This window comes from Lissotriton helveticus, chromosome 1_1 (assembly GCF_964261635.1).
Source record: "Lissotriton helveticus chromosome 1_1, aLisHel1.1, whole genome shotgun sequence".
Classification (NCBI taxonomy): Eukaryota; Metazoa; Chordata; class Amphibia; order Caudata; family Salamandridae; genus Lissotriton; species Lissotriton helveticus.
The window spans coordinates 742218923-742246242 of NC_136057.1; the positions used below are offsets into that span (position 1 = coordinate 742218923).

Genomic DNA, 27320 nt, shown 5'->3' on the forward strand with positions numbered 1-27320 from the left:
ATTATATTTCAGTCTGGGAGGCGTTCCATGGGTGGAGTATGGGCAGTTCCATGCATCCACCCATGGATTTTGGTGCATTCTCAGATTTACTAAAGCTAGTGAATCTGGGAATGTGTCAAAATGCAACTCATTCCCCAGTGAGGTGTAGCAAGGAGAAATATCTTTGTTTCTCTGCATTATTTCCTCTTTCCAAAGAGGAAAATGCTTCAAAGGATTGTTTTTGTGCAGAAAGGTACAGAAAGGTACACTGAAAACAATGTGCTGAAATTTCCTCTTTAAGTTTAGATTGACATCATTAGGTGGTCTTCTCCCGTTACAGCTTTCATATCCTTTGCATTTAGATCTACTTCACAGAAACAACCATCACTTTCAAATGGACCTTTAATTCAAGTGCTGATTGTCTGAGGACTAGCCCTCATCCTCATCTATGTCTGGTCCTTATGTAGCCTTATTAGCACCAGGTCTGACTTGTATGTGGGCACTTTTGATGGACGATGCGGGATGGGTTTCAAGGGAAAGTGGCATCCTTCCGTAACCATTGATTACCATTCTGTAACTATTGATAACCATTCTTGGACCCCTCCCAGTCCAGATTCAGATGAAACCACAGCACCGAGACAGCCATCATCGCCGCCACAGACGACATTAGGCACCAACTAGACAACGGCGAAACATCAGCCCTCATCCTACTGGACCTGTCAGCCGCCTTCGACACGGTCTGCCACCGCACTCTAAAGACACGCCTCCAAGAAGCCGAAATCCAAGAGAAGGCCCTCGGCTAGACCACGTCCTTCCTCTCCTGCAGAACCCAGAGCGTCCCCCTCCCACCCTTCCAATCCGAAGCCACCGACATCATCTGCGGAGTCCCCCAGGGCTCATCCCTCAGCCCGACGCAGTTTCAACGTCTACATGGCCCCCCTCGCACAAATGGCCCGCCAACATGAGCTCAACATCACCTCCTACGCCGACGACATCCAGCTCATCCTCTCCCTCACCAAGGACCCGCACACCGCCAAAGCCAACTTACACGAGGGAATGAAGGCCGTCTCCGACTGGATGAGGAACAGCCGTCTGAAGCTATACTCGGACAAGACGGAGGTCCTCATCCTCTGACCCATCCACTCGGCCTGAAACGACACCTGGTGGCTGACCACGCTGGGAACAGCACCAACACCCACCAACCACGCACGCAGCCTAGGTTTCTTCCTCGACTCCTCCCTCTCCATGTCAAACCATTTCAGTGCTGTCCCCTCCCCCTGCTACAACACCCTCCGCATGCTCCGCAGGATCTACAAGTGGATCCCGAACAAAACAAGAAGAACAGTGACACAGGCCCTCGTCAGCAGCAGGCTGGACTACGGCAACACTCTCTATGCAGGAATCCCAGCCAAACACCTGCATCGAGTACAACGCATCCAAAACACCTCCGCCCTACTGATCCTCAACGTCCCCCGCCGCAGCCACATCACCCCCCCAACTAAGAGACCTACACAATGGCTCCCAGTCAACAAGAGGATCACCTTCAAGCTCCTCACCCACACACACAAAGCACTTCATAACGCCGGACCAGCCTACCTGAACAGCAGAGTCAACTTTTACACCACCACCCGCCAGCTCCGCTCTGCCAGCCTCGCCACCGCCGCTGTCCCCCGCATCCAACGAAAGACCTTCGGTGGCAGATCTTTCTCCTACTTCGCCGCCAAGACCTGGAACACCCTCCCGACCAACCTACGGCAGACCCAAGACCTACTCACCTTCAGAAGGCTCCTCAAGACCTGGCTCTTCGAGCAGTAGCAGCTCCCCCCTCCCCTCGGCGCCTTGAGACCCTCACGGGTAAGTAATGCACTTCACAAGTACTTTGATTAATTGATTGATTGATTGATTAATAAGACTGCATCTGTTTTCTTTTTCTGTGAAATCCTATCATCATAATTAGTTTTTGTTATTGTAGATTTATAATATAAACTTTGGTTGAAGTGCTCTAATGCCCATGTGGATTAGAAGTGCCACATACTGAGGCATAAAAAATATATAAGAAACCTAGTTAAGGGGGTAAGCCGAGCCTACCTTCAGGCGAGGTCGCCCCACTCTCCGCTGCTCCTGCCGACTCCTGCCTCGCTTTTTGCCGATTGCCTCGCCTGCCTTGGACGCCCCAGCCGCCGCTGGGCCGCCACTTTCCCGCCGCTGACTCCCGGCGGACACGCCCCCCTCCTGCCCATTCGCCGCCCCGCTCCCGCCACCCAGCTGACCCGCCCTCCCGGCTCCTTACTTATGATGCCCACCTGTCAGCGCCTGGACCGCGCCCAGTGCCAGGACCCCTGGCCCCCGCCGACGCAAGACGCTCCGACAGACCTACGACGCCGCCGCCCTCAACGCACTCAACACCGGCCGGATCCCTGGATGCTACCGAGCCACCCCGAGACGCACACACGGACCCTTCAGCTGCCACTCCTGCAAGTTCTCCTGCATCCGGACCTGCACGGCACCCGCACCCGCCAACCCGAAAACCAGCAGCAACCACCTCAAGTGCATCCTCCTCAACACCCGCTCCGTCCACAGACACGCCGTGGAACTCTGGAACCTGCTCGACACAACATCACCAGACATCGCCTTCCTCACGGAAACATGGATGAACGCCTCCTCAGCACCCGACATCGCCATCGCCGTCCCAGACGGATACAAGATCACCCGGAGGGACCGCGTCAATCAGACCGGTGGAGGCATCGCCATCATCCACAGGAACACCATCCGTGTCACGACCATCATCGACGACGCCTTCAGAGCCGCCGAACACCTGCACTTCCAGATCCACACCGACCCCAAGACCACCCTCAGAGGCACCCTCATCTACAGACCCCCGGGACCACGCACACAATTCAGCGAAGACATCGCCGACTACATCAGCCCACACGCCCTCCCCTCCGTTGACTACATCCTCCTCGGGTACCTCAACTTCCACCTGGAGAACAACAACGACCGCAACACCACCACCTTACTGGACAACCTCGCCAACCTCGGTCTCAAGCAGCTGGTGACCACCCCCACCCACTACGCCGGACACACGCTCGACCCCATCTTCTCCTCCAGCAAGGACATCGCCTTCAGCCACGCCACCGGACTCCACTGGACGGACCACAGCTGCGTCCACTTCAGCTTCAAAAACAACACGATCCACCACCACCAGCAACAGGTTGCACGCAGAAGCTGGAACAAGATCACAGCCGACCAGCTCGTCGCATCCCTGAGCCAGGACCCCCCCTGCCAGCTCAGCGAACCCCAGCCAGGCCGCCAACAACCTCACGAGGTGGATCAGCAACTGCGCAGATGACCTCGCCCCACTGAGGACCCCGCCCAGCAGACCCGGCAGTAAGAAAGCACCATGGTTCACCGACGAACTCAAGAGCTCCAAGAAGAACTGCCGAGCCCTCGAGAGAGCCTGGAGCAGAGACCCAACACCAGACAACATGACCACCCTCAAGCTCGCCACCCGAAAACACCACCAACTGATCCACACCACCAAGAAAACCGCATTCAAGGAGCGACTAGACAACAACGCACACAACAGCAAAGAACTCTTCAAAATCGTCAAAGAGCTCTCCAACCCCAGCGCCGGAAACAACGACATCACCCCATCGCAAGACCTCTGCAACTCCCTCGCCTCCTACTTCCACAACAAGATCGCAGATATACACAACAGCTTCAGCACACAGTCAACGCTCCCCACGACCGCACCTGCGCCCCCCACCACCACCCTCCGCGCCTGGACCCCGATCAACACCGAAGAAACCCTACGCACGATGAACTCCATCCACTCCGGATCTCCAACCGACCCCTGCCTTCACCACGTCTTCAACAAGGCCGACTCCATCATCGCACCCCACCTACGGGACGTCATCAACACCTCCTTCGCCACCGCAACGTTCCCGGAAAGCTGGAAGCCTGCCGAACTCAGCGCTCTTCTGAAGAAACCATCAGCGGACCCCACCGAACTCAAAAACTATCGCCCCATCTCGCTCCTCCCGTTTCCGGCCAAAGTCATCGAGAAGACCGTCAACAAGCAGCTGGCCGCCTTCCTCGAGACGAATGGATCCCTCGACCCCTCGCAGTCTGGCTTCCGGGCCAGCCACAGCACCGAGACCGCCCTCATTTCCGCCACTGACGGCATCCGAGCCCTGCTCGACAACGGGGAAACAGAAGCCCTCATCCTCCTGGACCTCTCCGCAGCATTCAACACTGTTTTCCACCGCACCCTAGTACAGCGCCTCAGCAATGTCGGTATCCAAGAGAAGGCACTAGAATGGATCACCCCCTTCCTCGCCGGAAGGACACAGAGAGTCCGCCTCCCCCCGTTCAAATCAGAGGCCACCGAAGTCATCTGCGGAGTCCCCTAAGGTTCATCGCTCAGCCCCACCCTCTTCAATGTCTACATGAGCCCCCTTGCGGCCATCGCACGCCAGCACAACCTCAACATCATCTCTTACGCCGACGACACCCAGCTGATCCTCTCCCTCACCAACGACCCCGACACCGCCAGAGCCAACCTACACGAAGGGATGAAAGACGTAGCCGAGTGGATGATGAACAGCCGCCTGAAACTGAACTCAGATAAGACGGAAGTCCTCATCCTGGGATCTTCGCCCTCCGCCTGGGACGACTCCTGGTGGCCCCCTGCCCTGGGCAGCGCACCCAAACCAACGGACCACGCACGAAACCTGGGCTTCATCCTGGACTCCTCCCTCTCCATGACCAGACAAGTCAACGCCGTCTCCTCGTCATGCTTCAACACCCTGCGCATGCTACGCAAGATATTCCGGTGGATCCCCACCGAGACTAGGAAGACGGTCACCCAGGCCCTCGTCACCAGCCGACTGGACTACGGCAACTCCCTCTACGCCGGAACCACTGCCAAACTCCAGAAGAGACTCCAGCGGAACCAGAACGCCTCAGCAAGACTCATCCTGGACATCCCCCGACACAGCCACATCTCCGGACACCTGAGAGACCTGCACTGGCTCCCGATCAACAAGAGAATCACGTTCCGACTCCTCACCCATGCACACAAAGCCCTGCACAACCAAGGCCCAGGATACCTCAACAACCGACTCAACTTCTACACTCCGACCCGCCAGCTTCGATCGACCAACCACGCCCTCGCCGCCGGATCCCACATCCGAAGAGCCACCACAGGAGGAAGGTCCTTCTCCTACCTGGCCGCCAAGACATGGAACTCCCTCCCCACCCACCTTCGCCTCACCCAGGACCACCTCTCCTTCAGGAAGCAGCTCAAGACCTGGCTGTTCGAGCAGTAGCGCCCCCCCCCCCTTCCAAGCGCCTTGAGACCCTCTGGGTGAGTAGCGCGCTATATAAATGCCTTGATTTATTGATTGATTGAGCTGTTGGCCGTATTCAGAGAAGACCACCGACTTTAGGGTGAATGTGTTTTACATTCCTTTGCCATGATTTTATTTGGATGTCTTTTCATTACACTGATGCTTTATAGGCACTGCGAGAAACAGCTCAGTAGAACATCTGTGGAGGAAAAACGTCAGCTTGCCGCTGTGTTAGTTTGTGCTGAAAGAGGATTTTGATTTAATTCAAAAGGATGTCATGATGTATTTGTATTAGATGGAAAATACAGCTCAATTTATAGACTCCTTTGTCATCATGCGAAGTTAATGGAAAGCCTGGCCCTAATAGATCTGAGGATGGCTGAGATAGCAATATCAAATTATAGCCCTAAGAATGAAAAAGAGAAATTTCACAAACTGTCATGCAGAATTGTTTAATTGGAGCACGCTGCATCTTTCTCCAGCGCTCTCCTCATTATTATACTGTTCTTCTTGATTCTTTTCCACATTTAAAATAAATTGTTCAGGCGACAAGGGCAGCTTCTTTCAGGGTTATTCAAGTTCAAAAGGTCATAGAGGCAAATATTAACATGTAAATGTGAATGAAAATTCAGCGCCTCTGCTGGTTAAAATGCCCCAGTCCTGCAAGTAAGGTTCAGAGGTGAAGCTGCTAATGCGTGAATTATCTATCTCTTAGAGCTGAAACATCCATGCGATAGAGGGGAAGGCGAAGGATCAAATCTGGGTACACGGTGCAGCACAGGCCAATAATAGGGAATGTAGAAACGTTATACATGAAATCATATGACTTTCTTATTCATTATGTTAAGTTTTTGGTGTTGTACTTCATGCTTTGGAGAGATAGGGGGAAGAGTGAAAGGATGTCTTTTGTAATGTGCTGTGCACTGGTAACGCTCTCACAGCTGCCACGGTTTCAGATTGCTTATGTGTGACAGTTTCATAATTTCAGTGCAATCATGAGTTACATTTAATGACTATGAGTGACACTTTCTCCCGAGCAAAATCAAGCAATGAAGACGATGGTAACATACAAATTAGAAATTTGAGCAACGAAAACCTCTAAGAAGATCTTAAAACTGCTGCAGAGTGTCAGAAATGGAAGGTGACTAACCTACTTAAGTCCCCGCTATAATGTTTAAAAAGACTTTACTTATGCTTGTAATGGCGCACTCTAAGTCAGGATTCATTCGAGAAGAGTGCTTGCTTTAATGCCCCACATTGTTGAAAGGGCTGGTGATGCATCACTCTATGTGTTTTGTGATGTAGTGTCTGCGGTAAACCCTGCTCTTAACCTTATTCAGCAGTGGTGTAAGCAGTACCCTCTGTCATGTTGGTTAAAGAGAAAAAATGCACGCTTCTTCATTAAGTGCAAGCAGAGTTAATAAGAATCATTTATTATTTTCAGTGCCGGCGTAGTAGTGTATCCCAGGAGCCAGAGGTGGTGCAGGGCGAGGTGCCCTTTCAGTGAGTTTCAGCGCTGACAGCAGGCTCTGGTGATGGCCGTCTGCTGGTTACTAGGCCATGTCAGAGGGACGCCTGCTCACAAACACACCCATTACAGAGTTCACGGCCTGCATCTGAGCACCCTTGCATCCGGGGGGATGGCAGTACAGCACATGCAGGATAAACGCACAGCATGTGTTGTCACCCAGGAACTGCTGTATAATCCCACCCCAGGAGACACTGCTATCTGAGGGTGAGACAGCATGTGCTGCTGTGTGTGCCTGCTGCACTGGCTCAGATGATAACAGTGCACGCATGCTGGTTGAAGTTTGTGTTGCGTTCTAGTGTATGTTTTTGGAATTCTATGTTTTTTTTAAATTGATGCAGACATGCATACACGTAGTTAAACGTCCGATACGCTACCTGCCTCTTTCTTTTGAAGCATGGTATTTCAGTTGTCAGCAGAATCTCACTTGAAGAGATAAGCACACAAACTTCCACAGAGCTGCAGTGAGAGGAGGCACATGTAATGTGTGGGGTGACCAGTGGTCGAAGAGGGGGAAAAAAAAGTAGGGGAACTGTGGGCAGAGAATCAGAGGGCAGGAATAACCTGAGGATTGGATCTGTGGACGGAGTGGCCAGGATGCGCAAAACATCCCAATCTTTAGCATTTGTTTGGCATTTCACTGACCAGTTACCGCTTATTACGTGATGTAATTCACCCAATGGATACACATGATTATTTAACAATTAATATGAGCTATTGACATTAAAATAAATTCCCAAAGTGGAATATGTTTCTAATCACAGAATATCCCAAATATGCTTAAAAGTGAAATCACAAGCCATTTGTTTCCGAGACATGGAGTTTCTGTCGTCAGCAATATACACCGAGACAATCAAATTTACGTGTGTAAATCACTGTATAGGAAATGTTACATAAGACAAAGGACTACAAGGTGTAGGAGTCACATGATAACCATACTAGTAGACAGTATAGTTTAATTGTGATTGGCCTGGAGAAACACAAACTCAGAATTTAAAACTTAATACCATGATTGGGGGTTCTCTTTAATAATCATTATTGATTTCTATCAAAAATAACACTTTTTGCAACATTAGGATAATCAAAGGCTTAGGGAAAAAACCATAACGCTCTAGTTTATACCTTGCAGTTTGTATGCAGCTCTTAGATGAAAGTTAATAGCTCACTGTTCTTTGTTAGGATTTTAACTTATAAACTGCAAGTAGCAAAAGGATCTCACTGACAAAAGCAGTAACCCAAGGACCTATTTACAATATGTGCATTTTGTGATGGGCCTGGTACATTTTCTTTGCAGCAGGCACATTAACCCTCTGCGCTATCTTTCATGAGTCAACACTTCCACTAGACAAATCTCCGATCTCGCTCTAGGAAGAAGTTTATTCATCAGAGTTCTCATGACATTTGTATTATTGCCGAAAATAGCTGGCGGCCGGGAAGGAGGCAGCAAGTGCTTTTAAAACCATAATATACGATGCCCCCACTCAAAGTCAGCGCCCGTTGCGGTCACACCAGTCGCACCGCCCTAGAGCCAGCTCTTCTCAGGGGTCCTGTGACCTCAGTGACAGAATCACTGTTGCTCTAGGGTCTGCTACTTCGTAGGCCTGCCCGCAAGACTGGAGGTGAACTTCAGTATCTATTGTGGTGGGCAAGCCTTCAAGGTGAACCCTCACTTGCCACTGCTAGGGTCCACCTGCTGGTGCAAACACACCAGGGCTTTTCTGGTGCCTTCTAAGGTCTAGCAAGGGAATGTGCTCCCTCAGGAGAGCGGTCTGGGGGACTGTTCATGAAGGCTGAACCTGGTTCCCCAGTTCTAAATTCAGCAGCTCTGCCCCCAGTGCTACATCTGCTCCCTCACTGAACACCATACTGCCCCACTGAGAGAAACTCATACTGCCTTCAACTACAATCCAATTTGACCTGCTATAAATAACTTGATGTGACTCAATTCAAATTAATCACTAGGCAAGAGCAATATGCTGCCTAAAAGAAAAGGTAACAACATCCTGGAAAAAGCAAGCAAACACTCATAAGGAATGAAAGATTTAATAAAGCATGTAAAATGTAAGCAGGAACATGGAGAACTTAACGCTTTTACAGTCATTATTCAGAAATCAACGAGTATTTTTGCCTGAAAAGATAAGGACATAACTACAGGGTCTAGAAAGGACCCATTTCAATGTCCACTGATTATATGGTTACAAAACGTAAGCAGTATGGTTTCAAAAGACCACATTTGTGAACACAAAGCCACCATACACATTTTGTTTTCCAATCCACCCATCAACCAGATATTGCAGTACCTCCAGGTAGGAGGTACTGGAGGAAAACAATGCTGTTCAAAGAAAGACAAGACACCAAAAGTAGCGCTTTACTGGCATGGGTGACCATTCAGACCCATGCAGGTGGGCACCTGGAGGGCCCCAGGTTACGGCCATATCTTCTGCGCTCTGAAAGCTACGCATGCACGAGCCAATAATCACAGGAATCGCTTGGCAGATTCTGGATCAGGGCCGGAAGCTCCTGATCACAGCAACTCTACAGAGAAGCAGCAGAGGAAGGCCAGATTGCACAATTAGCGGTTTTTTTGGGCTGACTTCTTTCCTATACTTTTGTTTACCTTATTTACCTTATTTGGGGTTTGCAAGTGCTTCTTTCACATAAGACCTGCAAATTGTATTATGAGCAAAAGATGCTATTTTTTTATAATTTCACTAGGGTTTCTTTCTCATTGTCAAAACGGCACACCCGTCTATACTATTATTTTACCTTTTTGAACTACTGTTTTAAATCTCTCAATGGAGAAGACAATTTTGACTTCTATTTTAAGCCTATAATAAAACTCACGGTTGTACCAGGAGTAGTGCCATGGTGGTCCGGGCCAGCTGCAGAGCATGAAGATTCCTCCCTTCACAGCCTGGCTGCGTGCAGCGTTAGCCCTGGACTCGATGACTGTTGCATGCAGCAGCCAGCTGAACTTGAAGCACCACCACCACTCCTTCGGTGAATGCAGTCTGGGCCATCAAATTACGGCCACGCGTTGCCAATGATGGCGGAATGCCGCTGCCAAACTTAAACTGAGTGCAAGCCTCCTGACTATAGGTGCATTACCTCTACGTCCCTCGTCCTCGACCCAGTCATCACTCATGAGGTATTCCACACACGACAGGAAACAAAACAGGAAACGCTTTCTGACTCCACCCACCCTCCTCTCAGGTGCTATAATACACCCCACCACCAGAAACAAATCCTGTTTTGTTTCCTGTCGGTTGGATGCTGATGGGTGACGCTTGGGTGAGTGCCGGGCACTTACCTGCTTCGGTTGTCCTGTGGTGTTCCTCCTTTGCTGGGCCCTGGGGGTGCTCATGGACCTACGTGGGACCTTTTTGGAGGCGGGCTGCTGGGCTTCCTGCACTTCGCTCCTGGCGGGGACCCTGGGTTGCGGGGCTTCTCGGGTCCCCGTGGTTTTACCCCTGGATCCTGGACTCTTCCTTGTCTTCGCGCTCGTTTGGGCTGTTGCCCTCGCGCCCTGCCCTTTGCCGGTCACTGGGGTGTGGGCCATGTGGTGGAGCACTCGCTTTCCTGGACGGTTGGTGGCGGACTGGCTGCCCGCGTTCTCCGGTCCTTTTGGGCGGGGCGCGCTCACCTCCTGGCTCCGGTTCCGCCCCTCCCTTCGCGGGGGCCGTTTCTTCCTGTGATTGAAGCCGCGTTGTAGGGGCTGGACGCAGGATACCGTTCTCGTCCTCGGAGCCTCATTTTTGCTTGCGCGGGCGCCCGGGTGGGCTCCGGGTTCCCTGGCTTCCTTCCTGGATTGGCTGCACGGGTCCTTGCGATGACGTCATCGTCTCCTTTCCGCATTGGTGACTCGGGGTGTTTTTCTTCGTCGGTGCTCCTGGATGGCTCGTTTTTTCTGCCGCCTCCTTCTACTTCCTCGGTTTCCGAGGGGCTGCAGCTGTGGGGTGAGTGTTTTCCTCCTATTTATGGCGGGATTTCGTTTTCTTTCTTCTGTACCACTTGTGAGAGTTGCTGTGTTGCTTTGCTGGTTTGCTGTGTATTTCCTGTTCATTATGGGGAAACACCATAGGAAGAGAAAGCATGTCTCTCCTGTTGGGTCATCCTCTTCCGACAGTGGTGATTCTGCCCCTGCTGGTCGGAGTGCTGGTCTGGGTGACTCGAAGAGGCTGAAGCTGCTGATTTTGGAGACGCTGTCCGAGCTCCAGGCTTCAAAAAAGGGTGCTGGGGGTCGCTCGGAGTCCCCTGCTCACCTTTATTCTGATATCTCCTCCTCTGCTTCCTCTGATGAGTCCGCTTTGGGTGCGGTGGATCTGCAGGGCAAGTACGTTTCGAAGGAGCTGTTGCCTGATATTCTTGGTCATGTTCGGGAGAATATGGGCTTCCCTGAGGTTTCTGTGGCCAGTACCTCCCAGGATGCTGTTCTACCGCAGTTTCGGAGGCCTGTGTCTTCTTCCATGCCCATCCACCCCTTTGTTATGGATGTCCTTCTTAAGGAGTGGAAAGACCCGGACCATATTTCTTTGCCCAGGTTCATGTCGAAACTGTATCCTTTGCAGGATTCGGAGGTTGCCCTGCCTGATTCGGTGCAGGTGGACTCTATTGTTGCTTCCCTGGTGGGTCGGCCTTCCATGGCTGATGATAATATCCTGAAGGATGGAGTGGATAAGAAAATTGACTCTGCTCTGAAGAAGTCCTATGCTGGCTCTCACCTGGCTCTTCGGTCGGGTGTTTATGGTGCTTATGTTGCGCAGTCTTTGTTGGCTGACTTCAAGACTTTTTTTCTACTATGCAGGAGGGGGGCACTTGTCCGGAGTTGCTGGAGTCTATGGAACGTCAATCGGAGTTCCTTTCAGACATTGCCTTTGACTCAGTCCGGGCTTCTGCTCTGTCTTGTGGTTCCTCTGTGGCTGCCCGTCGGAACTTGTTGCTGCGGGGTTGGAAGACGGATGCGGCGCAGCGTTCTATGGCCTTGCGGTTGCCATTTTCAGGTACTCTTCTTTTTGGGGACGCACTGGAGGACAAGCTCCATAAGGTTTTCAAGGAGAGGAAGCATTCTTTGTCCTTCCGTCCTGCCCCTTCTCATAAGGGATCCTCCTTTTCTAATGCGAGGTCCTTTCGCCAGCCTTCCAGGTTTCAGCAGTCCTCGTTTAGGGGCCAGCGTGGTGCTCGTGGGTCCTTTCCTCGGAGGTTCCAGAAGAAGCCCCAGCCGGATGGTGGGTCTGGCGCTCCTCGTTCCTGACTACGCCGCACCGGTGCCCGATCTCGCTGGTGGTCGGCCCGCGGTTGGTGGGAGACTGCGGCTGTTCCTCCCTGCTTGGTTGTTGACGACCTCCGACCAGTGGGTACTGGATGTTGTGTCCAGGGGTTACCGGATAGAGTTCCTGTCTCCCCCACCTCCCTCGGGTGTTGTGGTGACCCCATTGCCTTCGGACCCGTCTCGTCGTCTGGGATTGTTGGAGGGTGTTCAGGTCCTGTTCGACAAACTGGCGATTGTCCCGGTCCCCCCCCTGGAACGTGGCCTGGGGACTTATTCGGTTGTCTTTGTGGTCCCGAAGATCACGGGGGGTTTCCGTGTTGTCATCAATCTTCGGGCCCTGAACTTGTTTGTGCGCAAGATCACTTTCAAAATGGATACTTTGCAGAGGGTGATCCCTTTGATCCAGGAGGGCTGGGTGTTCACCTCTCTGGATCTCCAGGATGCATACCTTCATGTTCCGATGGCGTTGGAGGATCAGCGGTTCCTGCGCTTCTGCCTGGAGGGTCGTCACTGGCAGTTTTGCGTCCTCCCCTTTGGTCTCCGGTCCGCCCCCAGGGTGTTCACCAAGGTGGCGGCTCCCTTGGTGGCTCATCTCCATCTCCTGGGGGTGTCCGTTTTTCCTTACTTGGACGACTGGCTGCTGCAGGCTCCTTCTCCAGGGGTCATGTCTCGCCACCTTTCCTTGACCATGCGTACGCTCGAGGATCATGGGTTCCTGGTCAATCTGCCGAAGAGTCACCTGGAGCCTGCCACTCGGAGGACTTTCATTGGGGCCGTGTTCGACTCAGTTCTGGGCATGGTTTTTCTCCCGGAGTCCAGGATTCTACGTCTTCAGTTGCTGTTGAGGAGGTTGCTTTCCCGGGCTTCAGCTCCTCTGCTGCAGTGGCTGGTGGTTCAGGGCCACATGTCTGCCACCGTGTTCACGGTGCCCTGGGCCAGGGCTCATCTTCGACCTCTGTTGTGGCATGTTCAGAGTTGGGTCTCCTTTCCTGTCCTGGACTTCTCGATTCCTGTGCCTGTGACTCCGGAGTTGGTGTCTGCTCTCCAGTGGTGGCTGGACTCTTCGAATCTGTCGAGGGGCATGTGGTTCCATCCTCCGGCTCCCTTGGTGTTGACGACGGATGCCAGCGCTTTCGGTTGGGGTGCGACTCTGGGTCGTTGGTCGGTGCAGGCGCGTTGGCTTCCTTCGGAGTCGCACCGTTCTTCCAATTGGAGGGAGCTGTCTGCGGTGGAGAGGGCTCTCCGCCTTCTCAAGGATCATCTTCTGGGGTGCAACGTGTTGGTGAGGTCGGACAACACTGTGACTGTGGCCTACATCAACCACCAGGGCAGTACCCGCTGCCTCTCCCTGAATTTGGTGGCCTGTGCAATTGCGAGTTGGGCCGAGTGTCATCTGGTGGCTCTCTCTGCTGTGCACATTCGGGGTGTGGACAACGTGGTTGCCGATTCCTTGAGTCGGAAGTTCCCGTCCTCTCTCTCCCTGTGCCTGGCCCCTCGGATTTTCCGGTTGCTCTGCCGGAGGTTCGGGACTCCGGTTCTGGACCTGTTTGCCTCCCGGTCCGATGCATTGCTTCCCCTGTTCTGTTCCAGGACCCCGGAGTCGGGGGCTTGGGGGGTGGATGCCTTGTCTGTCCTTTGGCCTCCTTGGTTCCTCTATGCATTCCCCCCCTTTCCTCTGATCCCTGCTTTCCTGCTGAAGGTTCGTCGGGTGGGGGCTCAGGTGGTGGCTGTTCTTCCTTATTGGCCTCGCCGCTCCTGGTTTCCTCTGCTTCTGGGTCTGGCGGTGGGCCCTCCGTGGATCCTGCCCCGCTACCCCTCTCCGCTGTGTTCCCCGTCTCCCTCCCTGTTGGTTCCTCTCACCTTGGCGGTCTGGAGGTTGAACGGTTGTCTCTTGGAGTCCGGGGTCTGCCCGACCACCTCATCACTGTGATGCAGGCGTCTCGTCGGAAGTCCACTCTGTCCTCCTACTCGAAACACTGGGCTTCTTTTTCTTCTTGGTGTGTTGCCCTGGATCTGTCTCCTACTTCTTGTGGTGTTTCTTCTATTCTGCAGTTTTTTTTGGAGGGTTTTCAAAAACACTATGCTTTGTCCACTTTGAAGGGTCAATGGGCTGCTATTCGGGCCTTTCGTGATCCGGCTTCTCTTCTTCCTTCGGACGGGTTGCTGGTTTCCCGTCTGTTTAGGAGTTTCTCTCTTTCTGCTCCTTCTGTCCGCTCACCGGTTCCTCCTTGGGATCTCTCTTTGGTTCTGGGTGCCTTGCAGTCCCCTCCCTTTGAGCCTTTGGAGTCGGTGGAGTTGAAATTCCTGTCTTTCAAAGTTACTTTTTTGGTGGCTGTTACATCTGCTCGGAGATTGGGGGAGCTTACGGCTTTGCGTTGTTCTCCCCCCTTTTTGAGGTTTCTGGACGACGCTGTGGTCCTTTCTTTGGACCCCGGTTTTATGCCAAAAATTCGTTCCCGTTTCCATTCCTCCCAGGAGTTGGTTCTTCCTTCTCTCTGTCCTTCTCCTTCCTCTCCTTCTGATGTCTTGCTTCATTCTTTGGATGTGAGAAGGGCGTTGTCTGTTTATGTTGATCGTTCTGCTGGGTTTCGGTCTTCTGACTCCCTCTTCGTGACCTTTGGTTTGGCTGGTAGGGGTAAGGCTGCCTCTCGTCTTACTTTGGGTCGCTGGATCAAGGCTGTGATCTTGTTGGCTTACCAGGGCTCTGGTTTGCCTTGCCCGTCTGGGGTTCAGGCGAGATCTACCAGGGGTGTGTCTGCTTCCTGGGCTGCCTTCCATGGGGTTCCCCTTGAGGAGATCTGTAGGGCGGGTACCTGGGCGTCCGAGTCCACTTTTGTGCGACATTATCGTTTGAATTGTGCTCTGTCTAGCCGCCCTAATTTTGGTTCTGGTGTGTTGCAAGCTGTGGGGATCCCCCCATCTGTTTGATTCTGTTTATTTCTGTTTTGTTAATAAACTGTGTCTTGCTGCACTCCTTGGTCTCTGTTCTGTTTCTGTTTGTGGTGTGCCAAAGGCCTTTGTGGGGTTGCTTTGGTATGCCTCATGAGTGATGACTGGGTCGAGGACGAGGGACGTAGAGGTAATGCTATGATTACGTACGGTAATCCCCATTACTCTTAGTCCTACTCGTCCTCGACCCAGTCATACGACCCGCCCGCCCTCCCTTTCCAGGCCTTTGGTGCTTGGTACATCAGGATTTGTTTCTGGTGGTGGGGTGTATTATAGCACCTGAGAGGAGGGTGGGTGGAGTCAGAAAGCGTTTCCTGTTTTGTTTCCTGTCGTGTGTGGAATACCTCATGAGTGATGACTGGGTCGAGGACGAGTAGGACTAAGAGTAATGGGGATTACCGTACGTAATCATAGCATGTAGTCAGTCTGTTGCAGGTAGCCATTCGGCATAGCAAACCATGAAGTCAGTGAATCGATCTGAACGAATCGTCATGGGAGATGTTACATTGTAGCCCCTAAAGCCAACTCAGAGCGAGCTGAGCCAGTACCCAAACCTGCTTCAAGCAGCGCACACCCAGTCTGCGAGCACAGTCAGTGGTGCAAATCAGTAGTGCTAATTAGCAACAAGGCTATAGCTTGACAGCTGTGGAGGCTCTTTAAATGCTTGACTTCGCATTTCAGTGCGGTGATGCGGACCACCACACTAGAATGCGTTAGACTAATGCCTGATGCATGGTACTTGGTAGGGCTGTACTCTGTCGACATTCCATTGATGTCACACAGTGGTGGAATGTCAACAGCTATATTCCAGGGTGTCAGGTGAAAATAGACACGACCAAAGCAGACAAGCAGTGATTGGTTCACAATCACAGCTACCGAAGAACTGATGCTGGTGGTCAGGCGGTCGGTCTGATGTATCAGGCCAGTGGTGGAGTGACGGGTGCTCCCTCTCCGCTCGGAGCAATACAAACCCCAAGAGAGGTTTAGAAAATAAAGCTGGGTGTCCCGATGTGCTATTGCTTTGAAAGCAGGAACCATGGAGGTGCTGCCTGCAAGCAGAGGGGGCATTCCCAACCGGCTTTAGAAACAAAAGACAAACAATAGGAAGCCATTTGAAAGAGGGGCATTATGCTGATCAGACGAACTGGGTTGGCTGTAGAAACCATGCACAAACAGAAAATGTACGGCCATTCTAGGAGTTCGGGTACCATTCAAATTAATTGAGATAACTAGGTTGTTGCTCTATTGGTTACCAGACGAAATGCACTGACGTTCTTGTTTGCCTGTCATCGGTGATAGACACACCAGTTTACAGCAGGTAATTTCTTTAAGCAATTATTTACATAGAAAACTGATTCAAGGGTCAGGAGGAACCATAATTGGTTGATTTAATTAAGCAAGAATGGACACCGAGTTTTTGGAAACAGCACAGTGAACTACTCCCTTCCTTCATAGCTCATCACAGTGAACTTGACCATTTTGTAATTGTGAATGACTAATCCGATACTGTAAAGCCCAGGCACTGTGCATGGGGATTTAACTTCAAGCATCAGGGTGGACCAGTCCCTTATCATATGATAGTGCAATTACTGTAATGCATAAGTAGTGTATGTTAGAATTGATAATAGACTCAATACTCAGTGTGGCTTGGGTTATTGGATACATTTTAGAAAACAGTTTGAGATGGTGTTTGTGCAGGTCTATTATGCAGGCGGTAAGTCCACCTCCACCTTTCCTGGAAACACCAGCAGTGCCTCATATTCAGTTGAAGCAATGTTATGATGCATTTGAAAATGTACTTTTGTGCAAATGGTGCTTTTTGGTTTAGGCCAAAAAGGAAGACATGTTTGCTTCTACATTCATTGTGACTTGAAGCAGAGACATTTTTAAGCATCTTCCTGATTTGGTCTTGGAGACCTTAGAGCATGGGTACTCACAAACTTTCTCTAGGGGGCCGAATTTACAGTGTGGTTTGTAGCCGAGGGCCGCACCGGTGGAGGCGGGGTCAGTGGGGGAGGTGGGAGGAGCTAGAAAGAAAAAAATTGTGACCATGAAGTTGAACACAGGCCCCTGCAGCGGGCGCCTTCATCCACTGAGCCAACAGACCAGCATACACACATATCTCTCTCTCTCTCTCTCTCTCTCTCTCTCTCTCTCTCTCTCTCTCTCCCTCCCTCTCTCTGTCTCCCTCCCTCTCTCTCTCTCTCTCTCTCCTTCCCTCTCTCTCTGACTCCCTCGGTCTCTCTCCCTCTGTCTCACCTCTCTTTCTCTCTTTGTCTCCCTCCCTCTCTTTACTTCCCTCTCTCCGTCTCCCTCCATCCGTCTCCCTCTATCTGAGTCCCACTGTCCATCTCCCTCTCTCCCTCCCTCCGTCTGCCCTGTCTGTCTCCCTTCCTCCCTCTGTCTCCCTCCCTCCCTCTGTCTGTCTGTCTCCCTCCCTCCCTCTGTCTGTCTGTCTCCCTCCCTCCCTCTGTCTGTCTGTCTCCCTCCCTCCCTCCATCTTCCTCCCTCCCTCTGTCTGTTGCCCTCCATCCCTCTGTCTGTTGCCCTCCCTCCCTCTGTCTGCCTCCCTCTGTCTGTCTGTCTCTCTCTGTCTGTCTCTTTCTGTCTGTCTCTGTCTCTGTCACTCTCTCTCTCTCTCTGTCTCTCTCTCTGTCTCTCTCTCTCTCTGTCTCTCTCTCTGTCTCTCTCTCTGTCTCTCTCTCTGTCTCTCTCTCTCTCTGTCTCTCTCTCTCTCTCTGTCTCTCTCCCTGTCTCTCTCTCTGTCTCTCTCCCTGTCTCTCTCTCTGTCTCTCTCTCTGTCTCTGTCTCTCTCTCTCTGTCTCTCTCTCTCTCTCTCTCTCTCTCTCTCTCTCTCTCTCTCTCTCTCTCTCTCTGTCTCTCTCTCGTCTCTCTCTCTCTCTCTCTGTCTCTGTCTCTCTCTCTCTGTCTCTCTCTCTGTCTCTCTATCTCTCTGTCTCTCTCTGTCTCTCTCTCTCTCTGTCTCTGTCTCTCTCTGTCTCTGTCTCTCTCTCTCTCTCTCTCTCTCTCTCTCTCTCTCTGTCTCTCGCTTTCTCTGTCTCTCTCTCTCTCTCTCTGTCTCTCTCTGTCTCTCTCTCTCGTCTCTCTCTCTCTGTCTCTCTCTGTCTCTCTCTCTGTCTCTCTCTCTGTCTCTCTCTCTGTCTCTCTCTCTCTCTCTCTCTCTCTCTCTCTCTGTCTCTCTCTCTCTCTGTCTCTCTCTCTCTCTGTCTCTCTCTCTGTCTCTCGCTTTCTCTGTCTCTCTCTCTGTCTCTCTCTCTCTGTCTCTCTCTCTCTGTCTCTCTCTGTCTCTCTCTCTGTCTCTCTCTCTGTCTCTCTCTCTGTCTCTCTCTCTGTCTCTCTCTGTCACTCTCTGTCTCTCTCTCTCTCTCTCTCTCTCTCTCTGTCTCTCTCTCTGTCTCTCTCTCTTTCTGTCTCTCTCTCTCTCTGTCTCTCCCTCTGTCTCTCTCTCTGTCTCTCTCTGTCTCTCTCTCTCTCTCTCTCTCTCTCTGTCTCTCTCTGTCTCTCTCTTTCTCTGTCTCTCTCTCTCTCTGTCTCTCTCTCTGTCTCTCTCTGTCTCTCTCTCTGTCTCTCTCTCTCTCTCTCTCTCTGTCTCTCTCTCTCTGTCTCTTTCTGTCTGTCATTCTCTGTCTCGGTCTCTCTCTGTCTCTCTGTCTCTAAAGCTGTCTGCGTCTACCTCGATCTGTCTCTGTCCCTGTCTCTGACCCTACCTAGCTCTGTCTGCCCCTGTCTCTATCTTTCTCTGCCTCTATCTTCTGTCTTTATATGTCTTTATCTGTCACTATCTCTATCTGTCTCACCTCACCCGGCTCTCACTCCCTGCTGCCCTCTGTCACCTCACCCGGCTCTCACTCACTGCTGCCCTCCCACCTCACCCGGCTCTCACTCCCTGCTGCCCTCCCACCTCACCCGGCTCTCACTCACTGCTGCCCTCCCACCACACCCGGCTCTCACTCCCTGCTGCCCTCCCACCACACCCGGCTCTCACTCCCTGCTGCCCTCCCACCTCACCCGGCTCTCACTCACTGCTGCCCTCCCACCTCACCCGGCTCTCACTCCCTGCTGCCCTCCAACCTCACCCGGCTCTCACTCCCTGCTGCCCTCCCACCTCACCCGGCTCTCACTCACTGCTGCCCTCCCACCACACCCGGCTCTCACTCCCTGCTCTGCCTTCCCATCTCACTGGGCTCTCACTCCCTGCTCCGCCTTCCCACCTCACAGGGCTCTCACTCTCTGTTCTGCCCTCCCAACTCCCTCACCCGAGCTCTCACTCCCTGCTCTGCCCTCCCACCTCCCTCACCTGGGCTCTCACTCCCTGCTCTGCCCACCCACCTCCCTCATCCGGGCTCTCACTCCTTGCTCTGCCCTCCCACCTCACAGGGCTCTCACTCCCTGCTCTGCCCTCCCACCTCCCTCACCCGGGCTCTCACTCCCTGCTCCGCCCTCCCACCTCACAGGGCTCTCACTCCCTGCTCTGCCCCCCCACCTTCCTCACCCGGGCTCTCACTCCCTGCTCTTCGCTCCCACCTCCCTCACCCGGGCTCTCACTCCCTGCTCTGCCCTCCCACCTCCCTCACCCGGGCTCTCACTCCCTGCTCCGCCCTCCCACCTCACAGGGCTCTCACTCCCTGCTCTGCCCTCCCACCTCCCTCACCCGGGCTCTCATTCCCTGCCCCGCCCTCCCACCTCACAGGGCTCTCACTCCCTGCTCTGCCCTCCCACCTTCCTCACCCGGCTCTCACTCCCTGCTGCCCTCCCACCTCACCCAGGCACTCACTCCCTGCTGCCCTCCCACCTCACAGGGCTATCACTCCCTGCTCTGCCCTCCACCTCCCTCACAGGGCTCTCACTCCCTGCTCTGCTCTCCACCTCCCTCACCCGGGCTCTCACTCCCTGCTCTGCCCTCCACCTCCCTCACCCGGGCTCTCAATCCCTGCTCTGCCCTCCACCTCCCTCACAGGGCTCTCACTCCCTGCTCTGCCCTCCTCCTCCCTCACAGGGCTCTCACTCCCTGCTCTGCCCTCCACCTCCCTCACAGGGCTCTCACTCCCTGCTCTGCCAACCCACCTCCCTCACCCGGGCTCTCATTCCCTGCTCTGTCCTCGCACCTCACACAGCTCTCAGTTCCTGCTATTCCCCGCCCCCCCCCCCCCCTGCTCCCCTGTGACACAGTCTCCTGGCCTTCCGGGCACCCCAGTACTTCACAGGTCTTTGAAAGACAATTTACATGTAAATGAGACTTTGTTCACCTCTTAGCGCCCCTGCAGCCCCTCTCTTGACTGTGGCTGGAATCGCCCGGCCCCCACAGAGCAGTGTCTCTGACTCGGCACTGCTGCTACAGAGGTGTTTGCTGAAGTTTAAAAAAGAACAAAGGTGCAATGTCTCAAGGTCCGCGGGCCGCCACGGAAGGCTTGCCGGGCCGCTACTGGCCCGCGGGCCGTACTTTGAGTACCCCTGCCTTAGAGTAAATAGATGACTACCAGGAGATTGTGAAAAAGTTGGTAAACAGGTTTGATATACAGCCTAGTGTAAGGCATACATTTTTCAAATGAACACAAACACAAGGTGATCTTGTAGATATGTATATTAGTGACCAGCGAAGACTTAGTTCACAGTGTCAGTTGGCCCGTTTTAATGATCAATTGATTAGAGATACAATTCATTGGTCATTGTTAAAATGAGGACACTCGCTCAACAAAAACTACTAACTATAGCCAATCCTGTGCTAGAGGATGTCATAAAGGTACCTAAAACTATTGAAATGCTTCATATTTCCGTAAAAGAATTAATTGAAAGTTGTGGGGGGTAGTTCAGGGCACCTCATCAACAAAGAAAGAAGGGACGTTTTATGAAAGGCATTTTTTTAAACAGAACAATATATGTTTTAGGTGTGGTTACTCACCTCATTCAAAAAATGGAAAACCAGGCTCAGCAAAGAATATTACTTGTAGGTATTATTCAAAAATGGTGCACTTTGTAAAAGTGTGCAAGGGCAATCGCAATGTGACAAGGAAGAGAGCTAGCATGGTGGAGGATAGTGTTCAGGATTCTTCTAATGATCGGCTACTCCAGTGGTTCCCAAACTTTTTTGACCCGTGGCTCCCTTGACCTAATTGGCAGTTGGCCGTGGCTCCCCACCATTTTTTTTACCGGCGGGAGGGAGGGGGGCGATGTAAGCACGACCTCGGGAGTACTTACCGTCGGCTTCCTAAAGTAATTGGGATGCAATGAAGGTATTATAATCATATTTGTAACAATGTTCACATTATTAATTGACAACAAAGCCATTGAATGTGAAGAGAGGCACATGAAGTATCTATTGCAGTACTTTCACAGTGTGCCAAGCAAGATGGATTGATCAATTTGATCTAATGTTGAGGATTCACTCTCGCCACAAACACAAACCATTGTGGCAAAATGATACAATTCACAGTACCGTTTGCTGACAAATCAATAAAATGTCCAAAGGAACTTCGGTCACTTCAGAAAATCTGTACCATGCACTTTAAAATGGACCATCTATCTAAAAAAATCAATATAACATCCTGCTTCACTTCTACAGTCCTCTTGCTTTGACTGTCCCCCCATAATGTGTGCACGAGTTTCCCCACAGAAATGAGGGTCGTTTGGAACAAAAAAAGCTGAAACATTAAAATACATGTACATTTTACAGTAAAAATGCTGGTGGTACGGGTGTAAAATGGAGGTTGGGCCGAAGACCAGCATGGTATTTGATTAATAATTTTACTGAGCAGAGGCGGGCTCCATGGAGCAAGTATAAGTTTACTTTACACACAAAACGCGCACATCGTACTTTTGAAGAAGAGGGATAATTAGTAAACAATTTCCGCAAATGCCAGCATAGAATTATTAACCCCCGTTACCTCCCCAGCAACTTGTGGCTGCGCACTCCGAATAATCCAGTACTTCATTCAGGCACACGTGGGTTTGGACTGGGTTGGGGAGTTTAACTTGTGGCCACAGTGAACTACATTTATAAGGCACCTTACACAGGATCAGAAACAACTGACGTTTAGTGAACAACTGCCCAGCACAGCACTCAGTGGCATCCTCCCCAAAACAAATGGCAGTATTGGAAATCCCAACCAACACTAAATGTGCCCATATGTCCAGCGAGCACGAGTGAAAAGTTTAACTCACTCCGTGTTGGAGCCCGCCTTTGCACAGTAAAATTATTAGTCATGTACCATGCTGATCTTCGCCCCAACAACCTCCGTATTTACAAACTGAGAGCGACCGTGTATCCGGCCTCGTGCTGAAGACCAGAGCGCAGAGTGACAGGAAGAGAATAGGCTGGAGCTGGTTTTGCAGCAGTAGGTAGCCGCTGTAGTTAGCTTCATGTCATCCAAAAATAAAACGCAGTGACCAAAATTGCATGCGTGGCCTCCACCAATGTATGCAGGCACGGATTTCGCAATCTCTGAATGAGAGTGTCCCCTGCTCTGCAGCGCTGTATACATCTAAATGTGAACCTTTGATGGTCAGTGCGTGCCCCCGAAGCTGGAAACCAGTTAAAAGCATATGGCTGGGAGCAATTTTAACAGGATTCTTTCCCTGAAATTTGTAGCCATAACCCTCGCCCTTTCCTGACCTAAAGTAAGAAGTTGGACATTCATAAATAAAAGCTACGATCAAAGGCCGCTTCAAAATCTTTCGTAAGTCATAATGAAAGGTATATATATGCTGAGGCGTTGTAAATACCAGAAAACAGATGCTGTGTCTGGGCCATAAAGACTCCCGTGCACTTCTTGCCTTTTCCACTTTCACAAACGAAATGCTGTTCGTTTTTTTTTCTGAAGCCCCGAGACCCATGGTGAAGAGTTGTAAAGACTTTACTAATTGTCCCAGTCTACTTCAAAAGTACGATTTGCGCTTTTTGTGTGTAAACTTTGACTCGGTCCGTGGAGCCCGCCTTTGCACAGTAAAATTAATAATCAAGTACCATGCTGATTTTCGGCCCAACCTTCGTTTTACACTCGTATCACCAGCATTATTTTACAGTAAAAATAATGCTGGTGATAAGAGTGTAAAACGGGCCGAAGATCAGCATGATACTTGATTAATAATGTTACTGTGCAAAGGCGGGCTCCACGGACCGAGTCAAAGTCACAGTCAAAAACAAAGCGGAGCACAACTAGCTGTAACTAACCTTATGAAGGATAGGCTCCCACGAGGCACGGCGGACAGCAACAACGCACCTGAAACGATCAGAGCTGCGTATAAAATGGGGACGAGACAATGCCTTTCCCACATCGTGAGCGCGGCGCCCCTGGCACCTCATAGCGGCGCACCGGGGCGCCGCGGCGCACACTTTGGGAACCACGGGGCTACTCCATGAGATAGGGGACATGGTTTTGGTAGTTGCTGAGGTAAAGAGTGGAAATCCTTCAGATTGTATTGATCCTTATGTAGATATTGATGTTGGAGGCAAGAATTTACATTTGCTGGTTGGTTCAGGGGCCAGGATCACTATGATTACCTGGAACCTCCTTGCTGAAAAGTGGGGTTCTAGGGCTCTGTTCCCGCCAGATAGAGCTCCTGTTTTATATGATGGGAGAACGATAGAGTTGGAGAGTACATTGAAGACATTCTTGAGATTAAAGGATAGAAGATTCAAGGGAAGATATATGAGACCCGAAAAGGTATCAATATTTTAGTTTGGTTCCATAAGGGTTATTTGGCATGGTATTGAAACGAGTGATAGGAGTTGAAGTCATTGTGGTTAAAGACACTTTGGTTGAGGACAAGCATGCTGTGACGTTTCCTAAAGTTTTTACAAATGATCTTGGTAAAATAGTAGGTTTCAAACCTAAAATGAAGAAAACAGATGCTGCATTACCAGTCAAGTGTAAAGTGGGAAATGTTTTATCCATTTTAATAGAAGATTTAGAAAAGTATTGAAATCGATGTCAGATAGGGGTATAATCGAACTGGTGGAATCTAAGTTGTGATTATTCCCGTTAGTGTTGGCATGAAAACACAATGGAAATCTGAAACTTTGTGTAGATTTGCATAGCATTAACAAAGAAATGTAAATAGATTCACATCCCCCCAGTATAAAGGAATTGTTGGAAAAAATGGGTGGAGCACAATGGTTCTTTAAAATTGATATGGCATCTGCTTATCACCAGGGGGAACTGGATCACACGTCAAGACGTTACACCTTGTTCAATTACACAGTAAGCATACTTCAATTCTGTTGAATGCCAGTTGGACTAGCATAGGCAGAGTTGGTTTTTCAAAAGATAATGTTTTAACCTCCGTATGATATGGTAGGAGTTGTGGTGTGTCAGGATAACCTATTGGTATCTGCAAAAAGTTTAGACGAACATGACAAAACATGACAATATTTTACATGATGTTCTTAGTAATAAAAATGTTAAAAAGGATGGTGAAAAAATAATGATGATACAGTGAACGCTGCTGCTAATAAAGCATGCGTAATTAATACATACAATCGCTAATTCTCGTTGTATATTTAGTTATGTGTGAAGCTGCGCTTCATGGTCTCGGGGGGGGGGGGGGCAGTGTCTCCCTGTGAAACAATCTTCAAAGTTGGGGACGCCGCATCTGGGCACCTAGACCTCTCCCCGCCCGACCTCAACATGCCGGTCCGCATGATGCGGCCCGGCGGCTTTATTAGCAGGAGTGTTCACTGCATCTGCTTTATTTTTTCATCATCTTTTTCCTATTAAGGTTTATTTAGGAGTGGCAAACACAGGGCTGGTCCCTGTGTGGTCCTGAGGAAGAGCAAGGGGAAGCTCGAAACATGTTGATCATACACTGAACTCCTTGCTTACCGGGGCGCGCAGACTACGTGTGCTGCTCCTGAAGACTGTACTTTACTAATGACATAGCTCACCTGAGGCGGAAAGCCGGGTGATAGTTTGCTTGCTGCTTTTTTATAAATATTGTTTTAATTTCATTCTTTGTTTGCGCCGTGTTATGCTGTTTTAAAAAAATCCACAAACCTTGTGTGACTCACATTCCCATTGCCCGCACTGTCCCCTCCGCTTGCCGCAGATGATTAGGTGCTGTGGCCGGAGACGTCTCATTTGTTACACGGCAGACTTCTTTCCCAAAGAACTACAAGTCCCAGCGCTCTTGCGCTGTACACGGGACTACAAAGGGAGAGGTGATCGCTTGCTCGTGAGAACTCCTTGCTTACCGGGGGCGCTCAGACTACGTGTGCTGCTCCTGAAGACGGTACTTTACTAATGACATAGCTCACCTGAGGCGGAAAGACGGGTGATAGTTTGCTTGCTGCTTTTTTATAAATATTGTTTTAATTTCATTCTTTGTTTGCGCCGTATTATGCTGTTTTAAAAAATCCACAAATCTTGTGTGACTCACATTGCCATTGCCCGCACTGTCCCCTCCGCTTGCCGCAGACGATTAGGTGCTGTGGCCGGAGACGTCTCATTTGTTACATGGCAGACTTCTTTCCCAAAGAACTACAAGTCCCAGCGCTCTTGCGCTGTACACGGGACTACAAAGGGAGGGGTGATCGCTTGCTCGCGAGAACTCCTTGCTTACCGGGGGCGCTCAGACTACGTGTGCTGCTCATGAAGACTGTACTTTACTAATGACATAGCGGAAAGCCGGGTGATAGTTTGCTTGCTGCTTTTTTATGAATATTGTTTTAATTTCATTGTTTGTCTGCGCCGTGTTATGCTGTTTTAAAAAATCCACAAACCTTGTGTGACTCACATTCCCATTGCCCGCACTGTCCCCTCCGCTTGCCGCAGACGATTAGGTGCTGTGGCAGGAGACGTCTCATTTGTTACACGGCAGATTTCTTTCCCAAAGGACTACTCTTGCGCTGTACAAGGGACTACAAAGGGAGATGGCCCCTTCTCTGTGCAGCGGACGCGTGCAGCGGGCGCGCCGCTGTCGCGCCGAAGTCGAGCCTAAGTCCAGCCCGTCTGCGCCCGTCAGCGCCAGGCCGGGCCCAGGGGCCACCAATTTTACTCAGGAAGGCCATTCCTCTGGTCACCAAGGTACTGCTATTAAATTTACTGCGGGGAATATAAAATCGTTTAGACAGGTGCCATGTACACACTGTTTAACCTGTACACTCCCTATTCATGGCTTCAACTGCAATAATTGTGGGTTTTCATTGGGTAGGATGAGCAGGTGTAAACAGTGGAAACGTCCACATAAGTATGGCTAATCGATTGTTACTAGACCATCCTCTATTACCCCCAAACTCCAGTTTTGGAGCATAAACTGTAGGTCTCTTCCTAAGCACAAAAATCATATTTATGATTTTATAGTCGATGAAAAACCGGATGCCATGTTTCTGACGGAAACTTGGCTCCGCGCGAGCTCTGGACCTGACATTGCTTTCGCAATTCCTACTGGCTATGTCATGGTCAAGAGAGATAGAGACACTGGCAAGGGAGGTGGCATTGCTATAATTTTTAAATCTATTTACAGCTGTAAGTTTGAAGCCTTTCCCCTTCAAGGTTGCGAGGCTGCCCAATTCAAACTAGCAATTAGTGCTCAGATGACTATCTGGTCTATTGGTATATCGTCCCCCTGGGAATTCCAATGTATGGACGACATCCTTTTCTGAAACTATTGCCCCGTTGATTTTGAAGGCTGCCAATTTCACCATTTTGGGGGACCTGAACTTACATTTGGAAGACCCTCAATGCACTGTTAGTAAAACCTTTTTAGCTGATCTAGAAGCTCTTAATATTCTGTTGTGCAATTCAGGGTCTACGCATTCTGCAGGACATTTATTGGATCCTGTCCTCTCGAACCTTCCATATGATTGTGAACCTGCCGCTCGTCCTTTGGAATGGTCTGACCATTTCGCGGTTCAGTTTTCTCTCTCTTGTACTAAGATTACAGCATCTGGTGGTGTTGATACAGGAGAGAGTCTACGTCGTTGGGGCAAGCTTAACATCACTGATCTTAACTCGCACCTGTTTGATACCTTACCTGATGTTGACTCATCTCTGTTGGTGCTGGAGGCGGCAGTTTCCAAATGGTTGAGCACTGCTGTTGACAAACTTGTTCCACTTGTACCTATGCATTCTCTGCCCCACCGTCACCCTGTGGCATGGTTCTCGGAAAATTTAAAAACCATGAAATTTCAATGTAAGGCCCTCGAGAGGAAATGGAGACCTTCTTACTCTCCGTCTCGCAAGGTGGCATATAGGGAAGCTCTTAGAGACTACCACAAACAATGTAAAAC

At 50.8% G+C, this 27320-nt stretch overlaps 1 protein-coding gene across 4 annotated transcripts in view; it reads right to left on the reverse strand.

Moving 5' to 3' along the window:
- Positions 1–27320, reverse strand: part of TMEM117 (transmembrane protein 117) — a 2403846-nt gene that overhangs the window by 150928 nt on the left and 2225598 nt on the right. The window lies entirely within an intron of this gene.